Raw genomic sequence first — 10,384 nt, 5'->3', positions numbered from 1 at the left:
ACAACCTTTGCACTATTAGCTCTCAGCAACCACATGCCAGACAACCAGCAGAGGATTCACCACTGGGTCAGATCGACACTCTAGCATGTAAACAGAATGATTAAGTTTGTACTCAATACTGGGGAAGAAATTGGTCAGTGCAGAACTTGAAATAGGACACCGGGGTGCCAGAAAATCTGTTTTTAAGTACTTCCTCCCTGACAGAGCCAACAAGCACACAGCCTGAGCTTGCTGGCACTGCTCAGCCTCTCCAGCACCCTCAGCAAACTCCACAGGGCACAGAGCAGAGCTCTGCAGCCTCCCTTGCTCCATCCTAGAAGGGAAGGACAGCAAGGCACCTTCCTGAGAGTTTTACTGTGCAGTTCTGGAGCTGGATCTTGGGGCTATTTTCTCTCTGTGTTGAAATATCCGTGGGTTATTAATTTACTATATGCCCATCACTGTCTTGATTCTTCTGTTCAGTCAAGAGTGCCACAAGTCAGTGTCCTTTTTCCAGGACTGTAACACAAGCACTGCACAGGTGGCAATGCCTTCGGGCAGTGACATCTGCAAATCCTGCACTTTCCAGTCCACAGGCAGTGCAGGCAACTGTCAGAAATGGCAGTCAGCTCCATCCTGTCCTCCTTGGCTCCAGTTCCTGGAACACAAGTCCCATTCCTATCTCTGCTGACCAAAGGTAACCTCTGGGGCAGAGGTGATGGGCTGGGCTGGAAATGCAGCACCTGCACATGAGTCAGTGCTCCAGGGTGGCTCCTGCCTGCAGGTGTGGGCCTGAACAGCAGTGGAGCAATGGCCACAGGTAACACCCATCTGGAGGTATCTCACAGACAACAAACTGAGCAAATAGCTCAGGTCCCACCTTGTCCTTTAAAACATGTCTTTATTCATGTTTGTGCAGCACCACCTAACACAAGACAGAGATGAGGCATCATCCCATAAATATTGTAACTGTTCTAAAAAGTACAGCACCTGTCCCAAAAAATCCAGATTGCTTGTTTGCCATCCATGGCCTTGAGTTGCCCCAAGAGAGTAGCTGGTGGGCAGAGCATGGATATCCTGCTCCATCTTTCAGCTCAGGGAGAAAAGCACACTCTGAGCTGCTACTGCTGCTATCACTCTGCTCTTGCAGCTTGGAGCACTGACAATTCCAGGTCTGCTGCCCTTATCTGCTACAAGATCTTCCAGCCAAAAGATGACACACACGTCCTGTTATGACAAATTGCTTAATTACAAGTTTGGTAATATGTAATACTTTGTATTTGCAGCTATCGTTAAAGCTGAAGGAAATGAAAAAAACATCCATTACCCTGAGAAAAAAGTCTACTCTTACCATAAATTTCTGATAAAGAAATGAAGTAGGTTCAAGTTTAATCACACCAGCAGTAAATCAAATATCAAATTTAAAACAACAAATTACAAAGAGCCTCCTCACAGTCACTTAGCATTGATAAATTAGTAATGTAATATTAAATTATTCATATCTTTTTTTTTTCCTTAGGACTATAATGATATACTGTACACAGCACTGATAATTTACTTAGGCTGAGTCCATTCATTTAATTATGCTGCTAAACTTGGTAGGCCAATTGGTCATCATGAGAGTTTCCAGGCAAGCTAATCACAAATATATAGAACATGTCCCTTATTGTCCCCAGCGGCTAAGTGCTAAAATGCTATTTAGTGCTCAGAAGGTTAATGTCCTGCTTATGTAAATTGTCCAATTTAACATTCAGCAGCAGTATCATAAATTCTGGCTCCAGGATTTCATTAAACGTATGTTCAAACTAGTTGACCTTAAAGGTTAACAAGCACAAGTTAAACAGGACAATTATTTAACTCGCTTCTTATCAAGAGACTGAAGCGCTCTAGCCATTTAATAGTTATGCATACTTCACAATTAGAATTCTTAAAAGGTCTCTGATAAAGCGGCAGGTCATGAATTTTCATAAGGATGTCAGATAATAACTATTTATCTGCACTTGTTTTTCTTTCTTATAAACTTAAACTTTGATCTTAACATTCAATTAGAAATGATTCCACAGAGAAAGACTAGGTGACTCAAGGAGCTTGTCTTCACATTAATTTGAATCTAAATTAAGCTTTAAAAACATTGCATCCATATTGTCTCCTACAGAAATTAATTCAGAAGTTAGCGACCTATTCTTCATGCAAAAACCACTTCAGCCTTTCAGCGTTAGGCGATCGAAAACCACTGAATGCCAAATTATTACATCAGGTTAACAACCGCATTTTAATGCAAATCACAGGAAGAAAACTCTCCCTATACATCATGAAATAATTTGTATCATACACAATTAACTTGCCTGGTACTATGTTAACCAAAGATGAAGACAGATTAGCTGCGATCATTCCTTTTTTACGCTGCCCTATTTCTCACACAGCTTCTTTTCCGGAGGCTTTGGTGAAATATGAACAGCAGCAGCCCCTGGAAGTGGCTGCCACAGCCACCGCTACCTATGGCAGTGGTGATGCATTGAGAGCAGCTCTTCTGCTGACATTTCAAATCCCAAACACAACTTCTAAATGCAAAGGATCAAGTCATAGCTTCAGGGATACATTAAAACAGTAAACATACACGAGAAATCTCTGGAGCTGACAGTAACTATATTCCAAGGAAGTCACAAGAAACCTTTTCTATTTTTTTCCGAGATCAAAGGTACACGGTGATTTCACTTTCAGATAAAATAGAAACTACAGTTTTATAGTTATAAATCATGCAATTGCCACAGTATTTTAGAAAGAAAGGAAATGCAAGAGAAATTTAATGGTTATTTGAGAGAGAAAAAGTATTTTCCTTTTTCAATATGCTTATGCTTTCACCTAGCTCATGAGGATCTTTTGAGAACAAAATTTTGTTCCTGAGGGTGTCTGCTGAAAATAGGATCACAGGACATTTTAGAGCTAGGGCCTAATTTTTTTCAGTAATATATATTAAGAAATGCAGGTCAGTGGGATTAAGTCCATAAAGATGGGATGTTGGCTACCTATTTTCCAGTGTTCAATTTTAAAAGTTTTCTATCTTAAAAGAAATCAGAAAGCTACAGACTTTGGCAGTTAGGACAAGAAATCAAGAATAAAGTTACGTCATATAAGCCTAGAGGGGAAGGGACTAAGACTCTGAGAGCTGCTACCTGCAGTACATTTAAACAGCCAAAGGAAGTGTGATATATTCTAATTTTGTGAAATTAGCAGATTCCTTTGGCTTGCTTTGCCAGAGTTTTGTTTCCTAAAAGCACTGTAATTTAATGATGGCAAAGCAGTACATGATGAATACTCATTTGTCTTTCTAATGGTTATTGAAAACCTTGCAGAAATAAAAGAATTTTCTAGCATGCTGAAAGTGACAGCTTTTTATGACCTCATATGTGGCTCCTTTTCCAAACTTCATCTTTTGCATTCTGGCTTCAAATTCTTCCTGAAAGAGGACATAAATAAAAATGAATGGCTAATGGACTAAAAACACTTATGATCAGGTTTTCATAACGAACATTATTAATGGCTTCCTTTGCACATGCACTGACATATAGTGCAATACTCATTTCTAAAGTAAAATTTAGAGACCTATTTGCAATAAAAAGTGTCTCTGTCTCTCTGCGAGCCTCTCAGGAACCCTGGGCCAGTCTCGAGTCGGCAGACACCGGGGAGGGCAGCCCCGACACGGCCGACAGCGGGGAGACACTGTCTGTGCCCCGAGGGTACTGAGGGCACCTGGGCTGGGCGCCTGTGCAGCACAAGAGACACCAGAGACATCGGTAGAAGATAAAGGGCCGACTCTTAGCAGGGGCTAGTCCATGGTTTTATTCAGATCCCAAAGGAGCTCCTGCGCCTCAGGGGGCCTCCTGCCGAGACCCCCGGGAGATGTCCGAAGGTCACATTTCAAGGGAGGAGGAAACCAAAAGTAGATAACATTTTACCAACCAATAGGTATCTCTGAGGGATGGGAACTGGGGGATAGACATATAGGGCAGCGTATGGGACTAGGCCTGGGGGGCTGACCCCTGGCCTCTGGCAAATCACTCGACAACTTGGACCGAAACTTCTGGATGGAAGGATGGGATGCTGAGTGATTGACAGAGAGCCAGGGTGGGGGTTTAGGGATGATCTCATCCCAGGAGAGGGATAACACAGATAAAGGGAGGGGAGTACAGTCTAGGATAAACCATTTGGGAAAAATATAGGAATACAAAACAAAACTATTTCAAAGTATTACAAAATATAAAACGCACTACAACAAAAAAGCTAACAGATGCAAATAAAAATGAGAGATTCCATTACATAGCTACACACAAAGGATTTCTATTAAAGATAAACAGAAACATTTTCTTCTAAAGGCAGAAAGAGCTTCATTAGAAACTCACACATGTATGTAGGATTCACATTTATCTCCTCAGACATGAGTATGTTTCTTTTTTTGTTATCAACAGTACTAAAACCTTGAGTCTGGTTTTGAGTAGCAATGGACACACATATCCTACTTTGGCTTTTCCTATAGTTGTGAATCTTCACACCTGAAAAATCCAGTTGACAGAACCCAGATCATCTCCAAACAATGCAAAAAGCCCACCAAACCCCAAACCACCCCCCCCCCCCCAAAAAAAAAAACAAACCAAAACCCACGAAAACAAGTAAAAATAAGTGCATATCCTTCTGCCAGACTTCTAGTCTTTCTCCCACATCACACCACCACCACCTATTTCCTTTTAAAGGGCAACAAGACAGAAATGAAATCCAGAAAAGACAGGCAACTTGAAGAGTTACTATTATATAAAAAACTCATCAATCTGTCCAATCATTGGTTAAGATCACCACAAATCCTCTGGTCTGGCTCCTCACAAGTCCAAGATTTAGGTAAATATTTTTGTCCCTGTTTAGAAAGGCAAGTAATTTTTCCTGCTGCCACCATGGGACCCCAGGCACCCCATCCTGCAGAACAAATGAAGATCCTGTCAGCATGGGGAGGTTCACTCAGGCAAGGAGGCTGAATGGCCCCATGAGCCTGATTTACTCCACAGGACTTCTTCTCGTAACAAACCCATGAACATTTACAGAACCCACTGCTTCTGAATTTAAAAGTAAAGCTCATTTCTCTGACTCCAAGTTCTTTCAATAATTTCCATAGACACATTCCAAACATCCAAACTCATTGCATCAAAAGAAACTCGGGATTTCACTTGCGATATCTATTTCTTTGGAGCTGCAGTAAACAAAAAACAAACAAACCAAAAAAAAGCTATTTGAGTTTAGTTAATCTCAGCATTCAGATGAGAACTGAAAGATTACTTCTATAACAGGTTTGTCCATTAGCAATTCCATCATTAAGGTACATCCCTAGAAGCATATGGGCAAAAAAATGAACTTAATAAACAATGACTAGTAATTACAGTTTTGCACAGGCAACAAAAATACTGTATGTAATTCTATTTTGCCTTGACACACTGAGGGATCTGCTACTGAATTTGGGGAACCAGGAATGCACTTGTCTTTTACTACCTTTCATCTTTTACTAAAGATGAAATTTTCCTAAAACACTTTGAAAAAGAATCCCAATGTTAATTGGGAGGGTGCCCATTGTTAGAACACAGGAAAAACTTGATGAAGACAATTGAAGATTGGATGATGAATCTCTCGAGCAAGTGTCTTAACAGAATGGGATTCTGGCTTGATAGAACCACCTCTAACTTTATTTCAACATATCTAAACACTTGTTCACTGAAGAGTTTAGGTCCCTCTAAATATCGCCCAGGCCCAGTAAGACTCCTGATAGATCTCACCTCATTTAAATGAGTCTTAACTACTATTGTTGGCCAAGTTCTCATTCAGCTGAAGGAGTAATAACTGAGTTCACTGATTTGTAGATTATTTTCACTCTGAGGAGACGGGAGTGTAGAAGGGGGAGGAATTGATTTTTAGCAATAAATTAATTGGCAGCAATACATCTGAATGCAAAGTTTAGTTTTGTTCGTTTAAAGTGTTCTTGTGACCTTACTTCTAGGAAAGTTCAGGTTCCTGAAAGCATACCATTACTTGAAAAGCTGAGAGTATGACAGGAGACCAGTTGTAAACCAATTCCCATTGTGCTTCAATTCTCAGGAGGAAAAAAATAAAACTTAATCATTAAGTACCGAATATTTGCTGAATGAGAATTATAGCTTTTCATCAGCAATTGGGTGCGAGTAGGGCACCCCAGTAACAGCTCTTGTGCCTGCAACCTCATGTATTCAGGCTTCATCAAGGTAATTACACATCGGCTTAGTAAGCATGTTTTAAGAACTCATGGAAAGATTTTATAATCTGGAAGGTCACAGGTATAGAAGTCTTGCTGAAGAGGGGTTTAGAAGCTTTTTGAAGCTTGATTTTATTTGGTTTTTTGGGTTTTTTTTTACTGATTGGTGTAGGATAACTTATCAGGTGGTATTGAAGGGAGGTGTATCAAAATCTGACATTAAATGAAGTGCAAGAATCCATGCACTTGCTGATCTTGGGCAAACAAGTTTGAAGTAAAGGTCAAGTCCAGCTAAAACCTGAAATTTTCCTGTCTTAGAGTTTAAAAAAATATATCATGGAAATTTTAAGCTAATTTAACACGATTTTTCTTTGGCTCTTACACCATTGTATGAGGGTATTATCTCATACTCCTCAATTATCCCAGTACAGATTTTGCTTTGTAGTTACAATACTGTTTTTGGCTAACCCTTCTGCATCTCTATTTTATTATGACTTTTATGGCCAATGTAAAATCACTGCAGTGAGGCTTCAAGTGGTTTTGTGAAGACTGTTATAATAATGAACAAAGTAGATCTGGAAAATTTTGCTATTTGAGGTAATAATTAAGCATAGCTTACAAATATTTAGGTGAAAATATATAAACCTTTCAACTGAAAATATATATAAACTTCCCTGAAATTATTCTGTAGTAGGAAATGACTCATAATTAGTCACCTTACAGAATTATCTTTCTCTGCATTTTCTTGCTTTATGTGTCCCTGCACAACCCTCAGTGCAAAAAACAAAGTTACTTTTCTGGCACCCTTGTCCCACATGGAGGTTTAATTACAACTTGGGCATTAAGCATTTGGATTTTCTTCTACTAGAGACAGGCTCAAGCCACAATCTCTTCTGCGATTCCCAGGGAGCAGGAGACAACTTCTGCACTTACCTAAGGTTTTCTGATTTCTCATATAACATTAGTAAGGAGAAGAACAAGAAGCTTGTTCTTCTCCTTACTAATGATTACTGAGAAATCTTAAAAATTATCAGCTGTCATGAACATAGCTGACAATAATTTAAATGTAAAAAACCCCACCCCTAAAGCTTTAAAGATTTGGATATATTCATTGACCGTCTCATTCTCCCACCTGCCCTCCTTGACTAGTCCTTAAACATTTAAAATCCACTCAGGATACATTTTTGGAGACAAGCTCATTTTCTCAGTTGCTCATCGCAGCTCCAGCCAACTCCTGTGATGCGGGTATTGATAAATTGGAAAAAATCTGACATGAATTTCCTAAAATTACAGTCAGTTCATGTTTTGGACTTGATTATTTCAGGTAATACATCACTACGATAATTCATTCCTGGGAAATATAGGAACAAGAATAATTATTGAGGGTGAATAAATTAATGAATGGAGTTAGGGAAGAACAAACACAGAAAAGTTTAAGATTTAGGTACATATTAGGCAAATTAAGTCCTTTCATCTCTTTTTCATTTTCTTATATTGATGAGACAGAAAATAATAATTGCTCCTCAACATGACACATAAACTTACATATCTCTCAAACCAGGAAACTGTTTAGCAAATGGCACTGCAGTATTGGTTGAAAGCTGATATATAATAAAATAATAAAATCAACAATCACACACAGAATAAATTGTGTCAAATAATAGGGGTAATTTCAAATTCAAGCACTTTAAATTCAGATTACACAGAATTAAGATTATCCAGCATCAGTTCATGCATACACAGGGTACAAACCTGTTGCACTCAGTGGGCAAGATTTCACAATTTATTTTTAGAATCATTTCTTAGTCCATGATTCTGAGCTTGGGGTTTTTTAATGGACACAAGAGGCCTTGTCTTTTCTGTTTTTCATTGCTGAGGTAGCTAAAAATTGCACAAGCACTCAGCTAAGTCCACGAACATGTTTATGTTTAAAACTACAGGCATAAAGGTTTGCAAAAGTTGTATTTACCACTCTGTGTCTCCCTCCTAAAAACTGCACTGGTGTTTGTGAGGATCAGGGATCAAATGAATTCACATGGAATGAAACAGAAAGTTTCCACCTGACCTTGCTGGGAGCTAGACTAGAACTTTCAGGAGGTAAAACATTTGCAGAGGACCAGGTAGTACTTTATTATGGTTTATTAAATGTCAGTTTATATGAGTTTTATTGAATATGAAATTAGAGCAGTAGTTATTATATGACAGCACAGTGTTCTATGATTTACTCATGAAATGCTCTTTTTTTCTTCATCTGCAAATACCCTGCAGAGCTGAGGGGAAAACATGGCATCAGCTAAACCAAAGAAATGGAAATGAGAATAAAGATATTTAAATCTTGAGGCACTGGAGAGTTTTATCATGCTCATCTCCTCTCTGGTGTTATTGATCTCTCTTAGTGAAGGAATCAGGCTATGAATATGACCTCCAAATGTGGCAAAGATTTTTAACTTTATTATACTGGTTCAGAATTCAGTCTTCATTGGAACAGAAAGGGCAATTATTTGGGGGATGTGTGTGAGTCAAGGCAATTTGTTCAGAAAGGGAAGAGGAAGAGATTGGTAGCAGCCAAAGAAGAAAGCTGGAAAAGAAAAAACAGCTGGAAAGTTCTGAAACACTTAGTGTTCAGCTGGGATAATATGTGCTCAGATCTTGGGAAGCTGAGGATAGTGGCACATGAATACATGAGGGTTGCTACAATTCTCCATTTTCATGGATGCCAGTAAGAATTTCTAGCACAGAACAAGGGGCTACATTTGCAATTATCACTTTTTAAAATTTCTATTCTATTGAAATTTAACCATGAAGAACTTGATCCAAAGACTGGAGGCAGCAGGTATCTACATTTACTTCCAGACCCATCCAATTAAGCCAAAACTGGAGCCCTACCTTAAAGGCTTTAGGTGGCCTACACCCAGGGTATTGAGAGGCTCCACTCTGGGATGAAGATCACAGCTGAGAACTACAGCCTGACTGAACTTTTTTAAGAAGGGTAATCCTGTCTGCCTAGGCAAGAGCTCCTTTCAACAGAACAAGACAAGCCTCTGAAGGCTTTCCCACAAGAACTAAGGGCAGTGCAAAACTTTTACTGTGTTGCTAAGAACAAGTTATGTTACTCTGTCCTTGTTCTCCTTTATACACACCCACTGCACATTTCCCCGTGCCTTTGTGTTGAAGAACATCACACAAACCTCTTTCCTAGAGACAAACGGACAACAGACTTATGCAGATGTTGGTCACTTTGTTGCTGGGATCCACAAAATAACTGTAACTCCGGAACACACCAGGACATAGGAATTGTACAACTCCAAAGAGAAACCAAAGGGAAGTTTTGTCTTTATTTGTTCTCTGTTAAAAAGACAGACCAAGAGAGCTGGGGTTATTCAGCCTTCAGAAGAGAAGGCTCTGGGGAGACCTCTCAGTACCTAAAAAGGCCTAGAAGAAAGCTGGAGAGGGACATTTCATAATTTCATAAAGCTGTGTGGTGATAGGACAAGGGAGAGTGGCTTCAAACTGACATAGGGCAGGTTTAGATGAGATATTAGGAAGACATTCTCTACTGTGAGGATACTGAGGCACTAGCACAGGTTACCCAGAGAAGCTGTGGATGCCCCATCCCTGGAGGTGTTCAAGGCCAGGTTGGATGGAGCTCTCAGCAGCCTGGTGTAGCGGAAGGTGTCCCTGTCCATGGCAGGGATCTGGAACTGGATGACCTTCCAAACCAAACCATTCTATGATCCTAAGAATTTGCTGCTGCTATTTCTCTAATGAGCAATACACAGAGACTGCTTCAACTGACCTTTATTGTTGATATTTAAACTTTCAGAAAAAAAAAAAAAAAGTTAACATATTTAAAATCTTAGGAAAAAAAACAGTTAGGGCTGCAAATTCTTGCACCATTCTTTTTACACTTTTGGATTGGATTTTTTCCTGATGTTGGCCGTGGTGCACACATACATAAAAGTTTTGTGCTCTGTTTCATTAGCCAAGGTTTAACTACAGACCCGTACACACAGAATGCCAGCTTGTGCCTCTGCTGCTCTTCAGCCACAGTTCCTCATGATAAAGTGGGATGTAACTGCTGCTTTGTCTGGTTTGGAAAGATTCTGTAGTCTGGTTACATCTCCAGCATTCCTCAGACCA

The sequence above is a fragment of the Molothrus ater genome, chromosome 3 (genome assembly GCF_012460135.2).
Source record: "Molothrus ater isolate BHLD 08-10-18 breed brown headed cowbird chromosome 3, BPBGC_Mater_1.1, whole genome shotgun sequence".
Taxonomy (NCBI): domain Eukaryota; kingdom Metazoa; phylum Chordata; class Aves; order Passeriformes; family Icteridae; genus Molothrus; species Molothrus ater.
Note: the sequence above shows the minus strand (reverse complement) of the source record.